The 15747-nt window shown below is 33.4% G+C and overlaps 1 non-coding gene across 1 annotated transcript; it reads left to right on the top strand.

The window, feature by feature from the left end:
* The first annotated feature begins 523 nt into the window (after positions 1-523).
* Positions 524-630, top strand: LOC128281851 (small nucleolar RNA R71). Its single transcript, XR_008272127.1, has one exon. It is a non-coding gene; the product is annotated as a small nucleolar RNA R71 (small nucleolar RNA).
* The last annotated feature ends 15117 nt before the right edge of the window (positions 631-15747 follow it).

Raw genomic sequence — 15747 nt, 5'->3', positions numbered from 1 at the left:
TCTTTTCCTACTGGTAAGGTGGTTGAAAGCCTGAAGGGGGTTGTGGTCTTTGACTGCGTTGACCACCCCAAGAGAAATTGGGATGGTTCCTCCAACCTGCATTGTAAGTATTACTATAAGGGTTATTCTGAGGTCTAGAATTGTTACCCATATAGTTGACTTGTTCTTTCATATTGCTAGTGTCGTAGGCTAGGCATTTTGGATTATTCATTCCTCCTGGACTTGTGTCACACTGCATCACCAGATGTACCTGCATAGAGACACATAAACTATCAATCTTTTTATTTAAAAGCTCTACCTGGTTTGATAACATGGTGACCATGTCAAGGTAACACCAGCGGCTTTTTTCGGCTTTATCCTCATGACTTGCCACTGATAATTATTCAGTGACATTTCTTCAATAAACTCATAAGCCTCCTCAGTTGTATTGTTATTTAGGGTCCCGTCGGCGGCTGCATCGATTAACTACCTAGTTGAGGGGTTCAAACCATTGTAAAAAGTTTGAACTTGTAGCCATAAAGGTAACTCATGGGAAGGGCACCTTCTCATTAAGTCCTTATACCTTTCCCATGCATCGTAAAGAGTTTCTAAATCCATCTGTACAAAAGAAGAGATATCATTCCTCAACTTTGTCATTTTAGCTGACAAAAAATACTTTAGTAGAAACTTTTCTGTCATTTGTTCCCAAGTAGTGTTGGAACCTCGTAGTAACGAGTTCAACCACTGTTTAGCTTTGTTCCTCAATGAAAAGGGAAATAACCGAAGGTGAATAGCATCATCAGAAACGCCATTTATTTTGAAAGTATCACAAAACTCTAAGAAGTTGGCCAAATGAGTATTCGGGTCTTCATCCTGCAAACCATCAAATTGACCAAACTGGTGAATCATTTGTATAGTGTTAGGTTCCAGTTCAAAATTATTTCCAACAATTGCAGGTTTAACAATACTCGATTTAGCCCCTGCTAAATTAGGCTTAGCATAGTCGTACATAGTATGAGGAGCAGGATTCTGATTTACAAGATTTGCAGCAACCATAGGCGGTAGCAGATTATTCTGATTTTTAGCCATCTCGTCGATAGTATTGGTATCATAATCTTTCTCTTCCTCTATATACTATGAGCTCCACCTTATTTCTCTATGATTTCTACAAGTTGTACTTTCAATTTCACTATTGAATAATAATGGTCCTGATGGATTCTTTCTAGTCAAAAACTACAAGAACCTGCAAGAAGCAAACAAAAGGAAAATTAGTAATTAAAACTAAAACTAAAATAAAAATTAAATGTAATAAAATAAAAATGGAAAAATTAATAAAAATCAAGCGTTCCTAATATCTTAGTCCCCGAAAATAGTGCCAAAAACTTGATGATCATTTTATGAAACACTAAACCAGACACGATCACGACTAAGGCAAGCGCACCTATCGAAGGGTAGTGTAGTTATTGTGAGTCCAGAATATCGTATCCACAATGACTAAAAGTACTATTATTAACTATCTTTTTTATTATTTAGCCTAAAAAATAAGGGATTTTGTTTTAATCTAAATTTAACTAAACTAATTAACTAATAAACACGACAGAGAGTGAAGAAAATAATCGAATAAACCTATAATAAAGACAATACCCAAGGAAGAATCCACGTAGGCTTCACTTATTATTCTGACTCTGAATCAAACGATTTATTCACTTGTTTTGATCCGTAGAAATCCTTAAATTATGTTAATATCTCTTTCGAGACTAAAAACAACTGACTCTAGGTTGATTAATTGAAATCTCTTTCTAATTAAAACCTCTATTGTCGTATTAACTCGATCTATGGATTCCCTTATTAGATTTGACTATAATCTAGCATATTTATGTCGCCCTATTTTTAGGGTTGCATGCAACTCCACTTAATTATGATAGATCTACTCTTAAAAAGGGACTTTTGCTCCTCTGAATAAGCACATCAACTTGAATTAATATCCTGGAAATATTAGATCAAGAATTAAGAACACATAATTAAGAACAAGAAAAAGTATTTATCATTAAATTCAGAACATTAAATAATAAGATTCGTCATAGGTTTCATCCTCCCTAGGTATTTAGGGATTTTAGTTCATGATGTGAAAGGAAAACATCTCAAATTTAGAAAAACAATAAGACATAAAAAACCCAAAGAAACTTCGAGAGAAATTTGAATGGAGATATTCAATCTTGAGGTGGATCTGCTTCTGAGACGATTCCAATGGCTTCCTTCGAGTAATTTCTGCTTTTTATTCTATGTGTCCCCCATAGGTCTACTTCTACTGTGTTTATATAGATTTAGAATGCTCAAAAACCTTAAAAATTGGCTTTTTCCGCGTATTTGAGAAACTGGGAGCGATATCGACACAGGCTGATATGGCTCACATGGACGTGTACTCTACCCGTGTGGAAGTAGTCTTGGCCATGTGGATCTTTAAATCAGCCCGTTTTGTCCATTTTTGGCCCGTTTTTTGCTCCTTTTGTTCCTTTATGCTCTCCTGAGTATAAAACATGAAATTAAAGGATTAGGAGCATCTAATTCACTAAATTATATGATAAATCATCCAAAAATATGCTAAGTATGGGATTAAAATGTGTTACTTTTATGGTTTATCACCGGTAATTCTTCGAGAAACACATCCAGATACTCACACACAATTGGTACTGATTCAATCTTTTTTTCAGTCACTTTAGAGTCAAGCATATAGGAAAAATAAACTTCACAACCCTTTCTCACATATTTCTGAGCTAACATCGAAGAAATCACTGCCAGTAAACCATTCAGATCATTAGAATCAATCCAAATAATCTCATCATTCTAGATCGCAAATCAATAGTCTTTTGTTTACAATTCGCAACTGTATCATGTAACATTAACCAATCCATACCCAAAATTATATCAAGCTCGTCGAATGGAAACAACATCAAGTCGGCCTTAAAACATGAATCTTGAATCATCAACAAACAATTCTTTCATACTTTATCAATCAAAACATACCGGCCTAAGGGGTTCAATACTTTAATCACAAACTTAGTAGACTCTACAGGCAAAGTCTTACTGGATACTAAAGTCTCACATACATAAGAATGAGTCGATCCAGGATCAATCAATGCAACAACACTAATATCATAGAGAGTGAAAGTACCGGTAATAACATCTGGGGATGAAACCTCTTCGGGAGCGTGAATAGCATAAGCTCTGGCAGGTACGCGAGCCTCAGATCTAACAGTAGTGTCTTTAGTTCCCCTCTTGCTACCACTCACATTACCCATATTTCTAGGTGGTCTACCTCTAGCTGCCGTGTTACTCTGCCTCGTATTCTGCTTCATTTCTTGCTCAACCAACTTAGGGCATTCACAAATGAAGTGATCCATCGATCCACATTTAAAGCAAGCCCAATCATTCAATCTACAACTATCAGGATGTCATTTACCACAATGTTTGCACTCAGGTTGGTTCGGTCGGATGTTACCAACACTAGCTACTGAGGTAGCTCTCGAACTCACGGGTGGTTTATCTCGACCCCGTCTGGAATAACCTGCAGTAGCCTTTGAACAGCTAAAGTCATCTCAAAATTTATTTGATGCCGACTGAAATGTTTTACCCGATGATCTTTTCATGAATCTCTAGCATCAAAGTTAGTTTTTCTTTTCTCTTTCCCGAGCTCTTCAGCTTCACATGCTCGCTCGACTAGAACAATGAACTCTTTTATTTCAAGTATCCCGACTAACAGCTTAATGTCTTCATACAACCTGTCTTCAAAACTTTTACACATTATAGCTTCAGTCGAAACACATTCCCGGGCATATATGTTGAGTCTCGCAAATTCCCGTTCATATTTTGTTATGGTCATATGACTTTGTTTCAACTCGAGGAATTCTTTGCATTTTCAATCAATGAATCTCTGACTGATGTATTTCTTACGAAATTCAGTCTAAAAGAACTCCCAGGTAACCCCGTTCTTTTGGAACCACCGACACCAGTGTATTCCACCAGTGATACACATAATCTCGAAGCAAAGACACAGAAGATTTAATACACTTGTCAGGGGTACATGATAGCTCATCAAACACATGAATAGTATTATCAAGTCAGAATTCAGCTTGCTCAGCATCGTTATCAACAGTGGCTCTGAATTCTTCAGCCCCGTGTTTTCTGATTTTATCAATCGGGGGCTTATTTAATCTCATCAGATCAATAACTTGAGGTATTACAGGTATCTAAGGAGGATTAGGCCGTGTGGGGGTTGTTGAACAGCTGGATTTGTACGAATATACTGTGTGAACCAATCGTTCATCATCTGGTAAAAGGCCTATTTAGCCTCTCCCTCATGACTACTCGAAATCGGTTTAGAATCAGCCGGCATTGCCCCTTGAGTAGGAACGGGTGCATTACTTTCCACATCACCTGCTACGGCTCGATCGAGATCCATTTACAAAAAACACATTTTAATTGCTAGGAATCATCACACCATCGCAGTTTATAACTATGGGATGTATAGCTAGACTCATACGCGCTACGTTAGTCCTAGAACCGACTAAACCATAACTCTGATACCAATTAAATGTAACACCCCTAACCCGTATCCATCGTCAGAATGGGGTTACGAGTCATTACCGATCAAAACACAACTCAAACAGACTTTCATTACAAAACTAAAAATCTGGACCATTTCTCGATTTATATATAATCAAACATGTATCAGTAAATAACATATACAAAGCATGTGTTAAAATATCTATCTAATTAATTGGATGTCAAACATACCGTTTCAAAACTTATGCACATATGCATATTTCAAAACTAAACAAAACATATGTAACCTTAATAACATTACAAAGGCCAAATATATTATAGTTACCAATTGACCAATTCGAAATTTTATTTTAAAACACAAGTGTCGATTCAATATACTCTTGTTCTGTCTCCTATTTCATAATTAAACCAATTCACATATTATGCATATTATTCTAGGCTAAAACATCCATACAGTATACTAGACATATTTATAAGTTCACATAAATATGCATTATGACAAATCCAAAATATATATACATCTTTTCTCATCACAAGTTATGCGCACAAGACCATATCAATTTGAACCAACTTTGAATTATTAATAATAAATCAAATCATGCCTAATATGCAAGTATACTTGCCACCACAAATAGAACTAGAATAGCCAAGCTTCAAACGATCACATCATAGGTATATCAAATACGCATGATCTATAACTATCAAAAGAACAAATGCACAGTTGATTCAATAAACAAGTATTCGGTACACAAGCTAGTTTTCTTATGATCAAACCAAAAAAACCATAGAATATACATTCGGTCATTCATGAAAAACATTCAATACATAATATATTCTTATTATTATGATATATACCATATCACATACTTATCATTATGAGTCCAAAGCCTTAGCCGAATTTTAAATACACCTTATTTATCAATTTAAAACCAAATCACCCATGCAAGCATGCCATTTCAAACCGATGCAAAAACCATATTTCTTAATCAAAATTTTCATATCCTAACTTAGTCCACACATGTCCAATACCATGAATTCAATATTATTATATAACTAAACACTTAATGACATGATTTAAACACCAACACCGAATCATAAATAACTTATAACCATAACCTATATTTCATCACATAACCAAATACATAATTTACCTTATAAACAATTTCCAAATTGATTCATGTTTCGAATTATGTATCTCAATAATAGGTCAATAACAATCCATATATCAAACACATGCATCAACCACATATATCAAGCTTTCCAAAAAAACTAAACATAAGCCATAAATGGTTACTTCATGCCAAAACATATATATATACCTAACATGAACTTATATTACAACTGAAAATACATAAACATAAGCTTTATTACAAGTCATTTTCGCATTGCTCATATATACAAATCCAAAATTGACCAAAACAAATACTAGCCTATACATGCCATAGGTTCATAATTCAAGCTTTTAAAATATCAAAATAGTGATTGATAGTGTGATGGATTTCCTTGACGATCTCTGAGCTCGTAACTAGCTTCCAAAATCTATAAAACAGTGAATGAACACACGCACAATAAGCTTGAATAGCTTAGTAAGTCATAAGCTATTAAAACATTTCAATAACATACATAATTCAATTAAACTAAGCCGAATCAAACAAACCTTAATCACATATAAATTTATCATAGTTGCAAATTCATATATCATCACATAAACATTAACATATTATACTAAACGTGATCGAATACAAACATGCTCATAAGCATATATATAAATTTCTCTTTTATCATGCATGATTCATGTATTCATCTCAAGTATATACTTACCTTACTTTCATAATCATACAACTTAGCACGTACATAAACCTTTTAGCTCGACTTCACATTCGATCTTAACTCGATATTACTTGTTAAATCATTCGGAATTAATAAGGATACTTGGATAGTCGAAAAGCTCGTACAACGCCAATGTCCCAGATGTGGTCTTACATGTAATCACATTTCGATGCCACTGTCCTAGACAAGGTCTTACACGAACTCATATACGATGCCGATGTCCCAGACATGGTCTTACATGTAAATCACAAATCGATGCCAACGTCCTAGACATCGTCTTACACGAAATCACATATCGAAATCTTATGTCATGACATATGTATCCTAATTATTCCTAAGGTTCATACGAGGCTTTTGGATGTCGTAAACCAATCGATTCCATCTCGTATATATTTCTCCCATGCTTATACTAATTCAACATCAACACATATATAGATAATAATTTAATTTGGCACATATATTACATAAACATTCAAATTTAACGACATTTGTTTACTTATGAACTTACCTCGGACGAAGACGAATAAACCGGAACGACTATTCGACAACTGTAGATTTCCCCCGATCCAAATCTGATTTCCTCTTTTCTTGATCTAATTCAATATAAATTTGACTTATTTAATCATATATTCAATCAAATTCATCCAAAAACACATAAATGAGCTAATTAACTTTTCCCCCTATCATTTCACATTTTTCATAATTTAGTCCCTATTTCAAAAAACACAAAATATTCAAAATTTCACCACACCTATGCTTGGCCAAACTTCACTAAGGTCCCTGGTAGCCTATTTCTTTCATTTATTTCATATTTTGACCCCTCAATTTACAAAATTCACAATTAATCCTAAATAGGCATTAAAAATCACATAATTAAACATGAAAATCTAACAACATATATTTATTTTTCATCATCAAACACAAAAAACCATCAAGCTTTCAACAATGGAAAATCTCAAATTGATCATCAATTCTAAAAATTAAATCATGGGCTAGATAAAACACGAAGCAACGATCTCAAAAATGTAAAAATTATCAAAAACTGAAAAAATGAACCTTGAATCAAGCTTGTACAAGGCCGAATGTAGCTAGCTTATTTTCTTTCTTTTTCCTTTAAATTTTCGGCAAAGATGATGAAATAATGCATGGTTTTATGTCCAGTATTAGAATGTCACCATATGAGGCTCTATATGGTCATAAATGTAGAACTCCATTGTATTGGAAAGAGTTAAGTGAGAAAAAGATACACGAAGTTGACTTGATTCAGGAAACCGAAGAAAAGGTGAAGATAATTTCAGACAGTTTAAAAGCGGCCTCAGACCGTCAAAAGTCTTATGCCGATTTAAAACGGAAAGAGATAGAATTTTAGGTTGGTGATAAAGTATTCTTGAAATTGTCACCTTGGAAGAAAGTTCTCTGATTTAGCCGTAAAGGAAAACTGAGTCCACAGTTCATCGGGCTATATGAGATCATTGAAAGAAGCAGGTTTGTTACATATCAGTTAGCATTACCATCGGAGCTTGATAAATTTCATAATATGTTTAATGTGTCCATGCTATGATGATATCGATCAGATTGCTTACATGTTATTACTCCAACAGGAGTTGAGATTCAACCTGATATGACTTACAATGAGGAACCGAATAAAATACTAGCATATGAGACGAAAGAGCTAAGAAATAAAAAAGTGGCATTGGTGAAAGTTCTCTGGCAACTGCATGGATTAGAGGAAGCTACTTGGGAGCCTGAGGATACCATGAGGAAGCAATACGCTAACCTCTTTTCTGGTAAGAATTTTCAAGGATGAAAATTTCTAAGGGTAGGAGAGTTGTAACAGCCCATTTCTAATGAGGTTGGAACAGTGGTTTTGGGACCACAAATCTGAGCCAAAAAAATTTATTTTCTTTTATTTTATGGTTGGTATCATGATAGGAAGGTCACATGAAAATTTTGGTACGAAAATTTACCTATTGTGTGTTTAATTAAGGAAAGGACTAAATTGTAACGCCCTTACGCCCGAGACCATCGCCAGAGTCGAGCTTGAGGTGTTACTAAACTTAATTCATTAATTAAACAGCTCAAACAATTTATTTTTAAAATTTCCAGACAAGCTAGCCAACTGCGTCACAGTCTCTTAAAAATTCATATCTCGAGTTCGAAACTCAAAATTAAGATCCGTAAATATTTCCTGAAACTAGACTCATATATCTATCTATTAATTTTTTTTCTAGAATTTTTGGTCGAGCCAATTAGTACAGTTTATTAGTTAAAATCTCCCCTGTTTCAGGGTTCGACTACTCTGACCCATGTGTATTACGGATCAGATATCTCCCTGTATAGAGTTTCAATGATTATGCCGTTTGTTTCTCATAAAAAGGTAAAACTCATAATTATTTTTTTAAAATTTTTGGTGAATTTTTAAATTCAGAGACCACTATGACCCTATTCCACCAAAACTTAAATATCTCATAAAATATAACTCATTTACCTGTTTTGTACCATCCATATGAAAATATACTCATCAAGCTTCAATTTCATAACTTATTCATCATTTAATTCCATTTCTACTATTTTTAATGATTTTTCAAATTCACGTCACTGCTGTTGTATGACTCTGTTTTATGGCCAATTTTACCATTCCAAGGATTTTCATGGTTTAGTTAAGACATAAAGCATACATGTTATCATATGTAAACTTGATTAGCCATCCCAATAGCTAATCATTTACAAACCCTTTTCTAACCAAACCATAACCATATCATATGATCATTTATACAAAGTGAGTATATTGCTATACATGCCACACTCATAACATACAAGCCATTTTACCAATTTAGGTCTTCGGATAGTGTGAGCGAGCCTTCGACCTATCCCGATTCTCAAACCGGCTTGTCAAAACTACAATGAATGAAAAGGAGGGAGTAAGCATAAATGCTTAGTAAGTTTACATGTAAATAATAAGTAACATGATTATGCAATCCAACATAAACATCATTAAAACACTCATAACATAAAAATACTTACTATCTTACCACAATTTTGTCTCACCAAATTCTCAACCAAAAATTAAACTCATACCTGTCCATTTTCACTTCTTCAACACATTCATCATCGAATCACTTTCATTTTAGGCATCTTCAATTTTCTCTTAGGATTCTCCCATTGAACACGTAGGAATATAATTTGGGATACGCGGATAGTGTGCACGTAAGTGCTATACTCATAACTGAACAAGCTCAATAGCTTTTGAATCTATGTAGCCAAGCTACCATGTAACCCGCCCATAAACGAACTCAGACTCAACTCAACGAGCTCGGATGCCTAGTTACATCTCACGAACTCGGACTCAACTCAACGAGTTCGAAACTCAACCATCCTAGTGACATGTCACTTGTACCCTAATCTATTCCCAAGGTTCAAATGGGATTCTTTTGAATTACACATTTCGATCGCCTTCTTCGGAATATAGAAATCGATACTTGCTAACATCTCATACTTATCAAGTTGTTCACATAATTTGCATATCACCAAATAATAATTTACAAAACATCATATTTCATAATAATAAGTATCATGTCATATAAATAAAATTAAATCACTTAAAATAAAAATTATGTTACCTTATTTACACGTGAACTTACCTCGATACAAAATATTAGCATTCGAGCCTATTCCTCGTAAACTTTGTTTTTCCCTCGATCGTGACTTGAATCTTGTTTCTCTTGATCTATAATGCCAAATTAATTTTATTCAATACATACATTCATCAAAAGAGCCCTTAGTACAAACTTTGGCAAAATTACCATTTTCCCCTAAACTTTCACATATTTGCACTTTTGCCCCAAAGCTCGTAAATTAAACCTCATCCTATTTTATTATGTTTTATGACATGCTGATAATTTTTCCCTTCTATGGAAACATCAAATTCACACTCTAACATGTACTTATGACTATTAGGTATTTTTACCGATTAAACCCTTTTTCTCGTTTTCACTTAAAATCGAGTAGCACAAGTTGTCTAACATAATTTAAAACCTCATATCCTATCATAAAACAACAAAATACACAAATTTCACCTATGGGTATTTTTCCAAATTTGAATCTTAGGTTGACTTATTGTTAGCATAAGCTAAATCGAGCTACTGGGATTCCAAAAACGTAAAGAACATTAAAAACGGGGCTTGGAATCACTTACTATGGAGCTTGGAAGCTTGAAACAAACCCTAGCTATGGAGAACCCTTGAAGTTTCGGCCTAATGAACAAGATGGACAAAAATTGGCTTTTAATTTTGTTTTTAATTCATTTTAATAACTAAATCACCAAAATGCCCTTAATTAAAAACTATGGTGTTTTATCTTCCTTTAGGTATTTTTTTCCAAACTAGTATAATGGTCTAATTACTATCTAAGGACCTCCACTTAAAAACCCATTACTCACAAGTACTTAATACCTTTGTGAACTAGAACACACATTTTACAACTTTTGCAATTTAGTCCTAAATATCAAATTAGACCCTCTATTGATAAAATTTCTAAACAAAATTTTCACACAATCATGCAATCATGCCATAGACCGTAAAATGATAATAAAATAAATTTTTCTACCTCGAACGAAACCACTATTCCGATTAGGCCCTAATTCAGGATATTACATAAATTACATAAAATACAAAAATTGGGTTCTAGTAGCTCTAGGTATCAAATAGCTATGGAATTCAAAACTTAAGGTCCTTATATGGTAATTAGCCATTGAAGAGTAGTTAGTAGATATTTTAATGACTCATCCATAGAAAATTAGAAAGGACTAAATTGGAAATCAATAAAATTAATAGATGACAATTAATTAAAAAGAAAAAAATAATCTATTTTCATATCATCTTCCCCAATTTTTCTATGGAAACCCTAGAAGAGAGGAAGAAAACATTTCAAGCTTAAAAAAGTATGAAAACAAGTCACGTTTTTAGTAATTTCTATATTTTTGGAATCGAGATAGTCTAATCTTCCTATTTAGGGGATTTATTTGAAAAGTTATCAAGGTATAAAATTTGGGTCATGGATGAACATGCTGAAAATTAGAAATTTATGGTAGAAAATGAAAAGTTATTCCTAGATAAACAACTTTTACAAAGTAATTTTTGATAAAAACTTAATTTAGGGACTAAAATGAAAAAGTGGTAAAACCCATGGAAAATTCTAAACTGTGTGAAATGTATGTGTTGTAAATGTAATATATAAACTCTAGCTAGGCTTGGAAAAAGGGTTAAATTTCATGAATTTCATTTTCCGAGCCTAAGGACAAAATCAAAATTTTTAAAAAAAGATAGGGGCAAAATGGTAATTTTGCCTAGGATATAATAGGATGAAAATGTATATGAAATGTGATAGATTAACCTAAAATTACCTATATAAATCCGGAAGGACCAACCACGGAGCTAGATCGAGGAAAGTAAAAGGTTTCGGATTAGTTGAAATTCAAATACGAACCATTTTCAAGGTAAGTTCGTGTAACTTAAAAATGTATGTTAATATGCTTGAATTGAATTGTATGATACTGTTGATATGTGTTAGATGATATATACAAAATGAAATAGTCCTAAGTTCTAAAAAAATGGACAAATTATCATGTTTCGGTTGAATATTGAATTTCAATGGATTAAGAATAATATTGCATATGTTGCAGATAGAATTTAGACCGGATGGGTAATTCTAATGTAAGCTGTAACACCTCTAACCCGTATCCGTAGCCGAAATAGGGTACGAGGCATTACTGGATAACTCACCTCATTCACATACATTTAAGCACTCATAATCAAAATCAAATCAAATCATTCAGATTGTCCCTTATAAGGTCTTACGTGACTTTAAAACATGCTTAGAAGTGGTTCGGGACTAAACTGAAAACATTTCCAAGCTTTGAGAAATTTAGAAAAGTTTTCAACATATAAGGGTCACACGTCGGTCTGCCTCACACGACACGCCCGTGTGCCTCACACGGTCACCAAACACGCTTGTGTCACAGGCCGTGTAAAAATAGGGCATACATACTGACTTGTACCACACGGCCGAGGACACGCCCGTTTGCTGGACCATGTGAAATCTAAGAGGGTTACTGACCTGGGTCACACGGTCGGCCACACGCCCATGTGCCAGCCAGTGTGCCTCACACACGGCCAGTTGACACGCTCGTGTGTGTTGACTATGCCAAACCTGTAGGGTATACTGAGTTAACTTCGAAGGGCTGCCCCAGGGGACACACAGCCGTGTACCAAGGCCATGAGACCCACACGATCGAGCCACACGCCCGTGTGCTCAGTCGTGTGGAGTGGAAATAGGCTTGGTTTAAGCCACATTTCTCACCCTTCTCATACATACCTAAAACACAACATTTTACACCATTTCAATACATTAGTAGTCAGCCAAAACATGTTATTTTATGCACCAAATATGTTATATCAATTCCCTCCATTTCATCATCTCAAATCATAACCATTTCCTGTACAAAACACATACCAAAACTAGCATGATTCATTTCTCATTTTACACCTATTCCATCACAGACCAAAACACATATCACATTCATTAATTCAATCTATTTCAAATATGTATTTTATCAACATATACCAAATGACCAAATGTTCATCTTGAACATCACCAACCATACCAAATTATGCCATTACACAAGGTAAATTACACATCAAACACAAGTCATTATCAAGCCATATAAAATGACCAAATATATCACCAAAACCTTTATAAAAAAGACTCAAGCCTATACATGCCATATAACCATGTCACAAGTGTATAAATACTGAAATCAAAACCAGATAGTGTGATGCAATCTCCGCTAACTTCCAACCCGAGCGAATGTCTGAATCACTATAAAACATAGAAAAGATAACACAAAGTAAGCTATAAAGCTTAGTAAGCTCGTATGGTAATAAAATCAATTTATTGAATAAACACATATTAAACATTTTCATAACTTATAATGTCCTCATATGTTTTCACCTTTATAACGTGAATTCATACATAGTTGATCAAGAGTTTCACTTGTTTACTCGTATCATTGCTCATATAGATCTATCATATTCTCACCAATTCATTCACATTTACGTATTCATGAACAAATACGTATACAAGTAACCTGATTCATGTTATATATGAATCATGTTATATATATCATCAAATAACGGTATTTAGCACCATATGTGCCATATGTATATTTAATTAACACAACTTCAACTCATATCTCACATGTCATTCAAATCATACCTTATTATAGCCAAATAAACGCATTTTGGCATGAAACGTATTTATACATAGATATTTTTTATTTTAGATAAATGATACATTATAACTCACCACTTTCATTTGATTCTTTCCTAAGTTTTGTACGTACCTGTATTACTTATTTCGATCATACTATCATTCTTGCCTTGACTATGGCCATTGAATCATTCGATATTTTGCACACTAAGCGCCATTCTCAATATTTCGTACACTAAGCGCCATTCTCAATATTTCGCACACTAAGTGTCATTCTCAATATTTTTCCCACTAAGTGCCATAGTTGATGTCTCGCACACTAAGTACTGTACATAGCCAAAGTTATCTCAAATCGCACACTAAGTACCAAATTTAGCAGATATGTCATTAAACATAATAGTAATCATGTGTATACAATTTATACGATATCAAAGCATTAAAAGCATAAATATAACAATGCTTATTGCAAACGAACTTACCTCAATCGTTAAAACGACGGAACGGATCGACTAGTTCGATACTTTATCTTTTCCACGATCTAAACCCGTATTCGCTTTTGTCAATCTAGTTATATGCAAAATAAGATTATTTAATCATTAATTCATTCAATTTAACACAATTTACACATTTTGGAAAAATTACACTTTTTCCCCTATTATTTCACATTTTTGCAACTTAGTCCATATTACATAAAATCACAATTTCATGGAATTAAGGACAAGCCATGCTAGCCAAATTTTACCCTATCATAAATCAGCTCATACTTTTACTTTATTCATACTTTTAACCACATAATTTCAAAATTTCACAATTTAGTACATAATTTGCATTTTTACTCAAAATCACTTTGTAAAATATGTAAAACTATCATTCAACTTCCATATTTCATCATCAATCATCAAAAAGCATGAATATTCATCAATGGAATCTCACAAAATCTATAACTATTTCAGAAACGGAGATACAGGCTAGCTAGGTTAAGCTGCAACGAACTCAAAAACATAAAAATTATTAAAAACGAAACAAAATTGAGCTTACATGCATTCAATTCTCCATGGCTGAATGCTTCAAGCTATTATGGCTTTCTTCTTCATTACATTTGGCTAGCATGATAGAAAAGATGGACTAAATTAAATTTTATTTTATTTTATTAACCTTTAATATCCATTTTACAAAAATAACCTTAATGAACATCAATAACTACTCCATATGCCATGCCACTAACTTCCACTACCTTATAAATGGGTTAATACGCACATAAGGACCTTAACTTCAAAGTTCTATAGTTATTTGATACTTTTAACTAATAGAACATAAGTTTTATGCTTTACACAATTTAGTCCTTTTTACCAAATTAACCATTCAAAACAGTAAAATTTCTTCACAAAATTTTCACACAATTCTAATGTCATGCTGTAAATATTAAAATAATAATAAAATAAAAATTTTCAATGTCGGATCGTGGTCTCGATACCACTGTTCTGATTAATCCTAAAAACAGGCTTTTACATAAGCCTTCTTGAGCTTAGGTTATAAATTAGATTTAGCCCAGACGGGTAATCCAAATTAAGCTCTCTAGAGTATATGTTATGGGTAAGATTTAGCCTGGAATAGTAATCTTGTTGTAAAATGTATGACTCAAGAGTGTGCCTTTTTATTATGTGTCCTAATGGGTACTTTTATATGTGGAAAGGTGAACTTTAATGGAAGCTTGTTGTGTGTGAGCTCATCTATGTTTACTTGATATTTATATGTGGTTATGCGATTAACTTGTTTGATAAAGTGTTTTTGTAAATGTAACACCCCAAACCCGACCCAGACGTTATGGCCGAATCTGGTGTGTCACATTGAAGTGTTTTAGTGAAAACCGTGTTTTCATTGAAAACTCTTCTTAAAGAAAAGAAACCTTAGTTAACTTAGAAATAAACACACCTTTCAGTTACAAAAGCCTTTTTTAAAACATTTGATTTAAGAAAACTTATTTAAAAATTCCGTTGCGGAAGCGTAGAAAACATACTATAATTTAGGAAACCCATGTTCAACTTCTCGTAATTACAATGAAAATAGTAATAATAATTCAAGTAACCATAGCATAATGAAAACCTTATT

This window comes from Gossypium arboreum, chromosome 1, assembly GCF_025698485.1.
Source record: "Gossypium arboreum isolate Shixiya-1 chromosome 1, ASM2569848v2, whole genome shotgun sequence".
NCBI lineage: Eukaryota > Viridiplantae > Streptophyta > Magnoliopsida > Malvales > Malvaceae > Gossypium > Gossypium arboreum.
The sequence above is the reverse complement of the archived record's forward strand: the minus strand, read 5'-3'. Positions and strand labels throughout refer to the sequence as shown.